Source organism: Phacochoerus africanus, chromosome 6 (assembly GCF_016906955.1).
Source record: "Phacochoerus africanus isolate WHEZ1 chromosome 6, ROS_Pafr_v1, whole genome shotgun sequence".
Classification (NCBI taxonomy): domain Eukaryota; kingdom Metazoa; phylum Chordata; class Mammalia; order Artiodactyla; family Suidae; genus Phacochoerus; species Phacochoerus africanus.
In genome coordinates this window covers 12,276,700-12,289,171 of record NC_062549.1, presented here as the reverse complement: position 1 = coordinate 12,289,171, position 12,472 = coordinate 12,276,700, and the positions used below count along the sequence as shown (strand labels likewise).

Below are 12,472 nucleotides of genomic sequence, written 5' to 3'. Positions count from 1 at the left end.
GTCACATTCCGTGTCACCAGCCCAGAGCTTGCATATTTGGGAAGTGTCCCCTGAGCGCCCTCCCCGAGGCAGGGTCAGCTGTAAGGCAGCCAGGCATGAAAATACAAGGGGGTGGGAAGCAGGGAAAGCTGGAAGGGGCCATTCCCAGGCCTCAGGGGCTGTGGCTGTGTCCTTAGTATTCCAGCAAGCATACTTTCACAGGAGACATTAAAAAATGTTAGTCAGCTTTTTATTGAGGTACCCTGTATTACAAAACACACTTATCATGGAGTTCCCATTGTGGCTCAGCGGGTTAAGGACCTGATTTTGTCTGGAAGGACTTGGATTCGACCCCTGGCCTCGCTCAGTGGGTTAAGGATCTGGTGTTGCTGCAAGCTGTGGTGTAGGCTATAAGTCCCATATGAGGCTTGGATCTGGCGTGGCTGTGGCTGTGGCTGTGGAGCAGGCTGTTGGCTACAGCTGTGATTGGACCCCTAGCCTGGGAACATCCATATGCTGCAGGTGCAGCCCTAAAAAGAAAAAATCAACAAACACTCCCCCCCCCGCCCCATATAATAAGTATATAAGCTCGATAAAACACCTAGTGTAGCCACCCCTCTGCCATCATGTCAAAAGCTACCTCTGGAGTTCCCCTCGTGGCTCAGTGGTTAATGAAACCGACTAGGAACCTTGAGGTTGTGGGTTCAAACCCTGGCCTCGCTCAGTGGGTTAAGGATCTGGTGTTGCTGTGGCTGTGGTATAGGCCGGCAGCTACAGCTTCGATTAGGCCCCTAGCCTGAGAACCTTCATATGCCGTGGCTGCGGCCCTAGAAAAGACAGAAAGACGAAATAAAAAAAGCTACTCCTGACCCCTTGCAGTCACTAACTGTCCCTCCCCCCAACCCAGATAACCTGACTTCTAACAGCATAGATCAGGCTGACATGATCTATGAATAGCGTCACAGTGCATTCCCTCGTGTCTGGCTTCTTTCACTCAAAATTGCATTTGTGCAATGTGTCCTCATGCAGCGTGCAGTTGTAGATCATTCTCATTGCTCTGTAATATCGTCTGTGTGTGTGTGTGTGTGTGTGTGTGTTTAAAATCTGTGCTCCTACGGGTGGGCGTTGAGGGGTTTCGTGGTTGTCGGTGAGTTGTGCTGCCATGAACATCCTAAGTAAGACGGAGCTCTTGGCAAACATAGGTACACATTTCCGTGGCTTTGTACTGAGGGGTGACTATATAACACATGTATTCAGCTCTAGTGGATAATGCAAAGCCGTTTCCCAAAGTGGTTGGTTGTCTTTCTTCAGAATGTCTGTGCACCAGCTTGTATGAAAAGTCCACGTCCACATCAAGGCCAGTCCTCGGTATTGTCAGTCTGTCTTTTTTATTTTGGCCAGTCTGTTACAGAAAGCAGATGACCCCAAAGGAATCACCTAGCAGAGAGAAGGAAAAGGCTCCCCCAGAGAGAGATGTTGCCGTGTGATGATGGTTCTAGAAGCTGTGGTGCGCAGCGCCCCTAATCCTGCATCCTCACAGGTGGAGCCCCTGGTGGGGCTGCCTTCTCTCGAGAATGTTGGCGCTGCCCCTGCCCCCAGGGGGTCAGGGACCCCCGCTGTGCTGCAGTAGTACCCAACAGACCATGGCATAATTCCTTCCCAGATGACAGAGCTTTAATGCTCATGACCCCAACAAAACAAACTTGGCTTCAGATTTGCCTGTGGGCCTCAGTAAATATTTAACAGACTGTGTGCCCCCTTCTCTCCCCTACTATTAACTGGGGCTGGTACCATAAATCCCATCTCCCCCTCCTGCCCTGAGCGGCCCCTCTCAGCTGCCCCAACTCCAGTCGTGACTTTTTGGGGCCATGCTGCTCCCAGGCTGGCAGCTCTTGGCGGCTGCGGCAGGAGCCGAGGAGAAAAGAGGCGCGAGCGTGAGGGGTCCTGGGACAGACCCCGCTCGACTTGAGGGGAACTGCCTCCTTTGATGCCTGAAACAGTGGCTCAGGTTGAGTCTTACCGTGTGCTTGGCCACGTGCTAAATGCTTTGTGTTGATGATTTCATGTCAGCCTCACAGCAGTTCCATCAAGTGAGTAGATGTGATTTACACCCATTTTACAGACAAGGAAACCAAGGGTTAAAAATATTTCCCCAGAGTAACCTAGATAGTGAATTTGATAGCTTGACTTCAGACTCTAATGTTTAAACCACTCTTCTGTTCTTTGTCCTAGGGGCTGATAATTAGACATTTCAACTTCCTTTTGAACCCATCTTGCTGTTGGGTCTAAAAGCTATGTCAGGTCGGTTTAAATGAGACAAGGCAAGCTCGCTGTGTGAGCTTTGGTCACTGACGAATGCCTAAGAGAGAGGGTGGGTGCTTTCTGGCATGGTTGCTGTGGCCAGTGGAATAATGGTTGCCAAAGATGCCACGTCCTTGTTCCCGGAACCTTACATGTCACAAGAGACTTTGCAGGTAAGATTAAGGTTCAGGACCTTGAGATAGGTGATCTTGGATCATCCGTGTGGGCCCAGTATAATATCAGGGTCCTCAGTGGAGGAGGGGACTTACCACTGTGGCTCATCCTCTCCGTGAGGACGTGGGTTCCATCCCTGGCCTCACTTACTGGATTAAAGATTCAGAGCTGTTGCAAGCTGCTGCATAGGTCACAGGTGCAGCTTGGATCCACCGTTGCCATGTCTGTGGCTTAGGCCGGCAGCTGCAGCTCTGATTTGACCCGTACCCTGGGAACTTCCATATGCTGCAGGTGCGGCCATAAAAAGAAAAAAAAAAATATGGAAGAGGGAGATAGAAGAATCAGAGGGGATAAAATGATGGAAACAGGTTCGGAGAGATGCTGTGGTGGAGGAAGGGACCCCTCGTCAAGGGATGTGAGCAGCCTCTAGAAGCTGGAAAAGACAAGGAAACAGATTCTTCTTAGAACCTAAAGAAAGGAACACGGCATGTCAACACCTTGATTTTTAGCTTAGTGAGACCTGTGTCAGACTTCTGACCTCTAGGACTGTAAGATAATGGGTTGGGTTATCTTATACTACAAAGTATATTGGAAAATTTGTAATTGTAGCAATGGTTGCTATTGGCAACAGTTAGTGTAACGGTCAAGCTCATGGCTTTGGAGACAGGTTGCCGGATTGCAAATCTGGGTAGCTGTGTGACCTTGGGCAAATGGCTTAAGCTGTCTGGGCCCGAGCTTTCTCACTCCTAAGAATGCATGAGAATAGACTGTAACACATAGGGTGGTGGTGAGGACGAAGTGAGAATTCTGTGTGTGGGAAATGCCTGGAAGGGATGGAAGATAATAAGAAAAGCAGTGTATATATATATGTGTGTGACTGGGTCAACTTTGCTGTATTGCAGAAATTGGCACAACGTTGGAAATCAACTATACTCTAATAAAAAATGTAACAATAATCTGACGTCTTGCATAACATTGAGGTAGTTAAGTGGTAGATATTCACCCCCCTGCCCCCCCCCCCCCCAAAAGCCCAGAAGTAAGTTTTAGCCATGGCATTAGGGTGGGCATCCTGGATGGGTCAGGACGCAGACTGGGGAGACGGATGGTTTTGCCTTCGATTCGGGCTCCGCTCTTACTAGTTGTCTGTGGCCTTGCTTCCTCATCTAGAGAATAAGGGCTGGAGCCCCAGGGAGGCCGGGGATTGTATCAGATGCGGGCCAGAGCTCTCAGCAGGCTGAGGAACTGCTGCTCCCCCAGGGCAGTTACTGTTATCATTGGTGGGCTGGTGGCCGTTGGGCCCCAAGCCCTAAGCATGGCGGATCCTCTGCTCTTCATTTATTTTTAGAGTAATTGCCGTTCACTGGGCTGCAGAGACCAGGGTATCCCCATGGAGCTAGAACAGCACTGGGTGCCTCGTAGGTGCTCTGGAGTTGCTGAATGAATGGATGAAAAAGGAGCAGGCCCTGGGCCCCGCCTCTGAAGACGCTCACAGTGCAGGACAAGGCCTGGAGGGAAGCCAGGTCTTTGTGGTTATCTTTAAAAAGAAACTAAACTAAGTACTACTTCCTACCAGCTGACCCCGAACCCCCTCAGCCAGGCCCTCTGGGCCCTGCAGGGGAGCCCAGGGCCGTGTGCCTGGCCTGGTGGCCCTGCTGGTAGCTCCCGAAACCAGCCACCTGAGGTCTCCAGGACTTCCTGGCCTTTCTGTTCTCTTTATAATGGGTGCATCTCAGCAGCTCTGCCCATCTTGGGGGATTCCTAGGGAGGAGTCCTAAGAGGGAGAAAATTCCCTTTCCGAGGGGACTTCAGTGCCTATGGGAGGTGACAGCCCACGGCCACCCGCCTCACTCTCCCCTCTCCCCTCTCTTTAAGTGTCAAAGCCGCAGGACGTTATTTTTAGCCATTCCCCTCTCAGTCTATTAGGTCAAACCTAAGGAAGGAAGAGTAACTGACTCTTGCTCTGGGTCCATGACTGTAATAAGGTCGATTTTTCTCCCTCTCATCCCCAGGCCTGATCTTTTGATCAGGGAGGAATTCAAAAGAATGCCCCCTTGTGATGGCTGCGCTGTCAAGTACATGGAGCTTCCCTCGAGGATATTCTCAGCCTTGTGGATGTACCGTGAGCCTCACTGCCTGGGGAGTAAGGCGGCGGAAGCAGTCTCTGGGGGGACCCATGCCCGCAGCATTTCTGGATGCTAAAGGTGGCTTTAAGGAAGGCCCACCTGAGTGCCTCGTGGATTCCTGCAGCCTGGATGCCTGCGGGGGACAGAGGACTGATGCTTCCTGCCCTCATCACCACCAGGAATGTCAGGATGGGGCTCCGCCAATTCCCTGAAGGGCTCCCAGTGAAACGTAAGGCCTGGCTCGAATCTCCCACGTGTTCTGTCCAGCACCCACCTGAGCAGGTGGGAGAGAGGTCACTGCCACGTGGCCAGCTCTCAGGAGGGGCTGGCACGAATGCTTCTGGCATGGTGCTGGGGGTGTGGGGGAGACAGATGGAAGTGGAAAAGTGCTTCTGGGGAGCTGTCACTGATGGGCGTCATTGTGCCTGTCATCCTGTACTGGCTTTCCTGGTTCGTGTGTCTGTCCCCTCTACCACACCGTCAGCGCCTTGAAAGCTGTAGCCGCTTCTGTGAGGTTCTGTGTCTTGAAGATGTAGGATAGCGCCTGACCGTCTCCTGCTGCGGAAAGGGGACCTAGGGTCCCACCGCTAGTGGGTTAAGACACTGAAGCGTAAGTAGGAAGGCTTCGCTTGCAGAGAGAAGTTTTTGGCTTTGCGTTTGTAGCTGGAAACCGGGACCTGAGTGTCAGCTGGGTGCCGGTGGAGCCAGAAGGGCCTAGGATGGGATTGGAACCCCTTGCCTCAGTGTGACTCGAGGCAAGTGACTGCGGGATTCCTTGCCCTTCTCTACCCAATGGGGGTGATGTGTTATTGTCCTTCGTAGGATTGGTGTTGAGGACCCCAAATAGCTGGGCGTGTGCTGACCCTCAGCCTTGTGCTGGGTGCATAGCACTTGGTGGGAGGGTAGCTGAAGGTTGGCTGGGGGAAGGCTCGAGAAGGAGGAGCGGTGCTTGAGCCTTGGAAGTCTTTCTCAGCAGAGCTGGTGGGGACGCTGTGCTGAACTTTGAACTGGGCATGGCTGTTTGGCTGGACAGTTTGTCACAGGCCCCTGTCCTAGGAGCCTGTGGGAAGGCTGAGGGGCAGGCCAGCAGCAGGCAAGGAACAGGAGTTTGAGGGAGGGTGCAGCAGCCTTGGGCCTGGTGACAGAGGCTCGGGGTGGGAGTGGGGTGGTGGTTCTGCACTTGGGAGCAGAAAGACTGGCTCCCGGGTCCTGACCTGGCAGCTCTGAGGTTGGTGGCTCTGAAGAATGTTTCCTTAGCATCAGGTTGCCCACAGGAGAGTGGCAGCTCAAACGGCCACTGCCCATGTGCTCAGATCACCTGGGGCCACCTGGCGTCTGGCTACCAAGAGGGCACGTGGGCAGGGCCAGGGATTGGATTTTGATTGGGTTTCTGGTTCTGCTCACGCCTGCAGGCACCTCTCAGCTCGGCTGTCCCTGGCCTCCCTGTGGAAATAATGTCCACCCGATTAGTCCCCACTGTCCTGGCCCCCAGCTCCTCCATATGCACTGTATTATGACAGTCCTTTATGTCAGGGCTTTGGTTTCTTGTCGTTCTCTCACCCTAGGAAGTATCTTCTCTCAGGGCGGGAGACCTTTGCCTTGTTCACAGGCTAAACACGTAGTAGGCTTCTTAGTGACTGCATCATAGTCGATCAGGTCCGATGGTGACTCGGTGAAGAGGACAGACTAAAGGGAGCCGTGCTGTTTTTGCACGTCCCTAGAGCTTAATTAACCCCATTGTTCACGGGGTGGGCCAAGGTGGGCCCATTTGACAACCCAGAGCTTTGAGCCTTTGAGGGGCCATGGTTATTTATCCAAGAGAAGGGGGGCAGAGCCGGAAGCCGAGAAGGGCGTGTGCGCGCGTGTGTGTGCTTGCTGGGGAACGCTCTTGGGGTCCTTAGGGCTAGGGGTCCTCTTTGTCATTCGGGGGAGACAGACATTCAGTAAGGACTCCGTGCCCATCCCCTGTGGAGGAGACCGGCCCCATGCTGGGCCCTGGGCACCAAGTGTGGCCGGATCCACGTAGAGTCCCGGAGGCTCGTGGTCTGCTGGGAGCCTGAGCCCTTGGGGAAGTCGGAGTTGGCAGCCTGCGTGATGGGTGCTGTGCTCGCTGCCCTCCATGGCCAAGCAGGGCAGGGAGAGGAGTTGGGGGGGGGGGTGCTCTGGAGGGTCTGAGGGGACTTGGAGGGTTGGGAGGTTTGGCTGGGCTTGCATCTGCCCGCAGAGCCCACCTGGGGATGTGAGGGGCTCGGCCAGGACAGTGAGCCGGAGAAGGAGGCACAGCCCTGCCCCTTCCGCTTCTGGCGGCACAGGCCCCTCGCATCTCTTCTGCCGTCTCCCCCAGCCCTCCCGCCGCAGCAGCTGCGTCCACCACTTATCACACGGCCCGCAGCCCTGCCTTTCCTCCTTTTATCAGTTACTGCCCAGAACAGCCCCATTGTGATGGTCTGGGTTATCTCACACTACCCCCGGGAGGGCTGGGTGGGCTCGGGCAAGAGAAGGCGCAGGATGGTCGCTGCAAGGAGGAGCGAGGTGCCCGCTCCCACCTCCCTGGCTGCTCAGCAGCTGCCCTTGTCTGCGCGGTTGCGCCCTGTGGGCTCGGATGTAGGAGTCATCGCCATGGGTTACGCCGGCCTCAGTGCAGGGCGAGTGACAGGCCTCCCTCCATTCCAGCCCCAGGCTAGACCTAAGGAGGAGGTGCTAGAACAGTCTTTATTTATTTATTTATTTATTTTATTAAAGTCTAGTTGATTTACAGTGTTTCTGTTGTACAGCAAAGTCACCCAGTCATACATATATGCACATTCTTTTTTTTCCTCCTACCTTCCGTCATGCTCTGTCCCAGGAGATTGGACATGGTTCCCTGTGCTGTACAGCAGGACCTCCTCGCTTCTCCATTCCACATGTCATAGTTTGCGTCTACTAACCCCAAACTCCCTGTCCATCACCTCTCCCCGCCACCTGCCCCACAACAGTTTATTTTTAATATTGAAGTAGCTGGAAGCCCAGACAGGCAAAGCAGGTCTCCGGGGTCACACAGGCCTCACTGATTCCAAAGGCGCTGGGCCTCTCTGCTTAGAATAGAGAGGCACAGCTTCTGTCCACCACACCCCCTCCTTCCCCGCCCCCTGGGACTGTGTGACAGCCTTTCTCTTGGCCTTGTACCCTCATTGGTAGGAAAACTGTCTAGTTTCTCCTCTAGGCTGGGAGCGAAGGCAGCAGCACTTCTGGGATGGTGGGTGTAATGGGTGTTGCCAGGGTGATGCTGGGCAACAAGCCCAGTAGCCCCTGGACTCAACAGTTACACAGGCCGTGGCGGTGATGCTGGTGGTGGTGCTGCTAGTGCTGGTGGCGCTGGTTCTGGTACTGATGCTTCTGGTGGTGGTGCTGATTGTCCTGGTCCTGCAGGTCCTGGTGCTGGTGCTGCTGGTGGTACCGGTTTTCCTTTGCAATCTTGAGGCCAGTTTGCATTTCTCTTGGCCTCATCTCCATCTCACAAGTCTGTCTTCAGTGGCTTGGAAGCCCTCATTTCTCTCTGAGTCCTGTTACCCTAGACCGCTGCTGGAGCAGGGATGCATCGCTGTCCCCTTCCTACACAGACACCCCAGCCGGTGTCCCTGGGGATGGCCTGGCATCTTGGGCTTGTTCCCCACCCCATAGGGGTGCCCGGGCCCCTGGGGTCCACACAGGTTGGGTCTGGGGACCAGGTTTCCCAGTGAGCAGCCATAAGGTTGCTTAATGCCTGGCGTTTGTGGACACCTGCTGAGCCTTCCAGCCTGGGGAAGTGGGGTGAGTCCCACTTTTACACGTGAAGAAACTGAGGTTCAGAGAGACCTGTAGAACTGCCGAGGTTATCTCAGGAGAGAGCTGAGAAGCTGAGCTGACATCCGTGTGCTCTGGTCTGTGAGCTTGCAGCCCCTGCTCCTGCCCGGCCAGGGGTTCTCAGAGCGTGCAGTGGGGCGTGTGTACAAGATGACTTTAGGTTACAGAGGGGCAAACTTTAAAAAATTATTCTATATTATTTTAACTTAAATTAGAAAAAGACCGTGATTAGCACAGGGGGCCTGTGATTTTGCAGATGTTACTGCTTAGAATGTAGGTGTGTAAGTTTAAAAAAGATGAGTTTTTTTTTTTTTTTAAACGAGTTCCCACTATGGCACAGTGGGTAAGAATTTATCTGCAATGGCTCGGGTCTCTGTGGAAGTGCAGGTTTGATCCCCGGCCTGGTGCAGTGGGTTAAAGGATCTGGTGTTGCTGCAACTGTGGTGTAGGGCACAGATTTGGCTCAGATGCGATCCCTGGCCCAGGAACTTTCATATGCCTCAGGTGCCACCATTAAAAAAAAGGACAAGTTTGCAAAAATGTTAAGGTGGCAGTAAGTGGACACAGCCCCCCTGAAAAGGGCTAAATTCAGAGCGTACCTCCTTGCTTCGATTGGTGGAACTTTGGTGCTGTGGCTCCGGCCACATCACAGGAGACAGAGTTGTCTCTCAGACGTGACCCATGCCCCGCTTCCTGTCAGCTGTGCTATTTAGTCCATGGTGATCCCCCCGAATCCAGGAGGTTGGTGATGAAGCGATCGCGTGGCTCAGTCTGAAGCCAGATTGAAAACAAAAAGAATCTCAGAACCATAGCGCTTTATAATCCTGTAATTCTGCTGGAATTGATGGCAGCTACTGATTCTCAGCTCTGCCAACTCTTATATTTCTTGAGCACCCAAAGTTTTCCAATCATCCCCCATATTATCCTCTGAGATTGGATTATGAAATAGTAAATTGCCTGCTGTGCAATCGAGGACACATTTATTCTCTTTTTCCCACTCATGTCTCCTCATTAAAAAGGGGGTAACACTACCTACCTTATGGGTTTATTGTATGAATTAGAGACGGTATTGAAAGGCTTAGTTCAGTGCCTGACATGTAATCAGCACTCAGGGATCGTTAGTTACTTTTGGACAAAGTGTTAAAATGGAATTAAAAGATCCAAACATACAGACCCATGGAAATAAAGAACTTTGAGGATGCGTGAGTTGCGAAAATTGAGCATTCAATTTAGTTCTGAATTCCCGGTGAGCACAACGCACCGAGTAGGGTTACATTTGCGTCGAAAGCAAGGTTTGGCAAACTTTCTCTCCAGGGCTGTAAATATTTTCGGCTTCGTGGGCCATTGGTTCTGTCACTACTCATCAGCTCTGTTTTTGCATCTGGAAAGCAGCCAGAGCCCGTGAGTAAATGAACAGGCATGGCTGGGTTCCCATAAAACTTTATTTATAAGAACTGGCAATGGGCCTACAGGCTGTAGTTTGCCCCTTGGTCTCAGTGAAGGAAACCTGTTTGTCTTTGAATGTGAGAGATTCCTCCTGGATCATAAAAACTGAAAAAAGCTTGCTACGAGATGTGGTCTTTATTTGAGGCTTGTTAAGCGGCATATGGACGGTGCTTTCATTGGGGTTTCACGGAAAATACAAAAGACCTTCACATTGCTGGTCCTCTCACTGTGTATGTGTGTGTGTGTGTGTGTGTGTGTGTGTGTGTAGCCAACACTTGTTGAGGGCTTCCTGTGTGTGTGTGTGTGTGTGTGTGTAGCCAACACTTGTTGAGGGCTTCCTATGTCCCAGCCTCTGATGCTGACCCACAATAAAACACCTGTGCACTTTGGCAGGGGCTGCTGCCTTAGTGGGGGCTCACCTTGGTGACTCTTTAGGGAGTCCGTTCAGAAGAGGGTTTTGTGTTGAGTGCCCCATCTGGTCCCTGAGTCACACACAGGCCTCGATGCTAATTTGAGTGGCTGGCCTGGGTTCCAGGGTCCTACCTCCCAGGGGGGCTGGGCGTGTCTGTGAGATCCTTGCTCTCCTTTGGCTTAGAGCTGTAGTTTTTGGAAGACTGTTCTTTGGAGCAAAATGGTCTTGAAGCCAGGTTTTGAAGCTTTGCTCTTTCATAGCTGTGTGACCTTGCTGTAGTTCCTCAACCTCTCTGAGCTTCACTTTCATCATCCCCAGCGTCTGGACCATAACTCCGCTGAGTCCCTAGTTCTTGGCTGAGTGCTTGCTCTCTCAGTGTTAGCGCTTCCTCACTGGGGCCTGGAAGCTGCTGGCCTCACCCCTTGTCCCAGGAAGCCAGGTCCTGGCTCTTGGGGCTGGAGCCTGTGGTGTGAGAATGGCGGTCTCCTCCTCCTGCGTGAGTGTTCAGTGAAAAAAGCCTTGAGAAAACAGTGGCCTGCGGAATGCCAAAGTTAATGAAGAGGGCAGATTCCGAAAGGGTCCCTGTTTGACCTCCCACCCCTTCCCCAACACTCTGTTATCCCTGAGTGCGTTTGGAGGCAGTGGAAGGTTTCTAGCAGCTGCACAAAAGCACTCTCACGCAGTGGGGCAGGACCGTGGCCTTGGCCCCTGGAAGCCTGGGTGGATGGGTGGGGGGGTGAGTGTGAGCCTTTTCCCTGCGGTTCCTTGTTAACCCGGTTAATGACAGAGGCTTTGGGAGTCACCCAGCGGGCAAGGCGGGCCATCGTGGGAGAGGGGGAGCATGTTTGGAAAAATAGGGAAATGATTCTCTGCCGTTCAAAGGAGGGGTTGGTGGGAGCCTGTGTGAGAAGTTTGCAAGAAGACCCGGTTGCTTTTATTTATTTATTTTTTTTAAAGAGGAACTTTTTTTTTCTTTATTCTGACATTAGGACCTGTGCATACTATTAAGTCTAGACCAGCAGGGGCAGGATGGAGAACAGGCTTGCGGATTGCTCAGCTTCTGCTTTATGGAGCCCTCAGGGAAAAGGCTTTGGAGGCGGGAGCAAGGCCTGTGAGCGCCAGAGCCGAGGCTGTTGGAGGCCAGGGCCCAGCTCTGTGTCTGCAGCTCTGGGATTCGATGGCTGCAGGGGGCCTTCAAGGCGCTTTGGGGCTTTGGCTGTGAGCACGGGTTCCCATTTGTCCTGGTTGCGCTGTTTTCTCACCTGGCACCTGGCTGGCAAGTGGAGTATTTCTCATGGCAGTGGAGGGAAGCTTGGCCTGCCTTTCTTGGTCTTGTTAAAGTGTCAGCCATGCTAATAGTTGGTTTTGCTGGGCAGTTGCTGGAAGGGGGTCTTTCCCTCCCACCTGCCTATTTGCTCCCCCTCTGTGACGCCGCATGAGGTGGGGGTTCCTGGGGAGAGGGATTTGGCTCCACCTAATTAGCAGGAACTGCCCTGACGCTCCCCTCTTGCCCCATGGAAGCTTATCTGGCTCCATCCAAGGTGCAGCTGCCCCTGGTGAGGTCTCTGAGTCACTCAGAGGTTCGGGACTGGGTTTGCAGGTGGTGGTGACATAAATAAATAAACATTAGCCAGGACAGGCTCCCAGCTTTCTGCTCACCCAGGGGCCCTGGAAAACCCTAGTTGCGTGTTCGGGGAACCTGAGGATGCTCATCCTAAAAAGAACTTTCCTGATGGAGAGATGCTCCCGGTAGGTGATTGGGGGATGTTAGAAAATCTGATGTTTCCCGGCTGTGTGACCTTGGGTTGGATGCCTGGCCTCTCTGGGCCTGTGTTGCCTCCTCTGTGAACCTGGTTATTGTGAAAATTATATGACCTGAGTTCCCCCGTTGGAACCTGACAGTAAACCCAGGACTTAAGTCAGATTTGCGAGGCAGATTGCGTATGTGACTGTTCTGTTTTCGTCAGTCAGGCCATTCTTGGGATTTCTGAGGCTCCTGCTCCTCATCTTTCAATGAAGGGTCGGTCCTTGCCTGGCGCCCCTCACACGCGAGGGGCCAAATGAGTCACCTCTGGGAAAATGCCTGAGAGCTGGACAGGGAGGCTGTGTCTGGTTGGTTGGGTCTCACATCCAGAGCCTGATTCCTGGGGTGCAGGCAGGGGTGACTGGTCCAGCTCACTTGTTGGGGTTAAGGCCAGGTGGCGCTGGACCACTG

The 12,472-nt window shown here is 53.0% G+C and overlaps 1 long non-coding RNA gene across 9 annotated transcripts in view; it reads left to right on the top strand.

Moving 5' to 3' along the window:
- LOC125129024 (uncharacterized) overlaps positions 1-12,472 on the top strand; it is a 217,278-nt gene that overhangs the window by 60,768 nt on the left and 144,038 nt on the right. For 8 of the 9 annotated variants that reach the window (XR_007135389.1, XR_007135388.1, XR_007135391.1 and 5 more), the window contains exon 2: positions 4,464-4,806. The exons of the other annotated variant lie outside the window; for it this stretch is intronic. This is a non-coding gene — a long non-coding RNA (uncharacterized LOC125129024). The remainder of the gene's footprint in view (positions 1-4,463; positions 4,807-12,472) is intronic. 9 annotated transcript variants of the gene reach the window in all.